The following is a 1405-nucleotide window of genomic DNA, read 5'->3' on the forward strand; positions in this document are numbered from 1 at the left end:
AGTCGGTGCCATTTCCTTCAAAATATTCAAATGGAACAAGTTAATCATACAGAATATTAAGAGTAGTTAATAGTATTTCGTAGCATAATATGAACTCATTTATAAAAGCTTTTTCTTCATATTAGCATTTTATAAGTTTAAATTCGGGTAGTACCTACCCGTTAAGTTCATACTTAGTAGCTAATATACAATTCAACTACTACAATTCTATATGAAAAACTGATTATAATAATATTTCGCGTTCAAACTTTTATACAATATTTTACAAAATTACAATACCGCTTATTTTACATAAAGCATGAAATATAGCACGCAATAACTTTGATACAAGATAGTTGTGAAGATAATTCTAGCTAGTACACAAGTTGTTCAGCAAAGGCAATAAAGACACGTAATTCATACGTCCAGAAACAAGTCATGCATTCTGGTTTTACTAGGATTACTTTCCATCCTTGGTCTTGTGGAACATAACCGTTATGGCCGTTGATAAGACAGCATGTTGTAACGTCGTCAAAGGGACGAGGGTTACGTAATGTCCAACAGTCCCGTAACAATCTAAAAACCTCATTTCTTAACCTAATTACCGGCTCCGTCACTTGTGGAAACGTTTTGTTTAATAGTTGTAGCCCGATGTTCTTGTTCTCACTTTGGTGAGAAGCGAACATTACTAATCCGTAAGCATAACATGCTTCTTTATGTTGCATGTTAGCCGCTTTTTCTAAATCACGAAGTCCAATATTCGGATATATTGAGTCAAAATAATTTCTTAACCCGTTGCGTAAAATAGCATTTGGGTTCCCCACAATATATGCGTCAAAGTAAACACATCGTAACTTATGGGTTTCCCAATGTGATATCCCCCATCTTTCAAACGAAAGTCTCTTATAAACCAAGACATTCTTGGAACGTTCTTCGAATGTCTTACAAACTGATCTCGCCTTAAATAGTTGTGCCGAGGAATTCTGACCGACTCTAGACAAGATTTCATCAATCATGTCTCCGGGTAGGTCTCTTAAAATATTGGGTTGTCTATTCATTTTGTGTTTTTATACTGTAAAATAGACAAGAGTTAGATTCATAAAAAAAATACTTATTAATACAAGCAATTTTTACATATATCATAAAGCATAAGCACACTATATTACATATATTACACCACACGAATACAACTATCTTATTCCGACTCACTTGTTTCTTCTTCTTCGGTTTTGGTTCGTTTTGCCAAGTTTCTAGGGATATATGATGTTCCCCTAATACGAGCCGTAATTTTCCACATTGGTTTAGAAAAACCTGGTGGTTTAGAGGTTCCCGGGTCATTGTTACAACTTAAGGACTTCGGGGGTTGACGATACATATAAAGTTCATCGGGGTTGGAATTAGATTTCTCTATTTTTATGCCCTTTCC

This window comes from Rutidosis leptorrhynchoides, chromosome 2 (assembly GCF_046630445.1).
Source record: "Rutidosis leptorrhynchoides isolate AG116_Rl617_1_P2 chromosome 2, CSIRO_AGI_Rlap_v1, whole genome shotgun sequence".
NCBI lineage: Eukaryota > Viridiplantae > Streptophyta > Magnoliopsida > Asterales > Asteraceae > Rutidosis > Rutidosis leptorrhynchoides.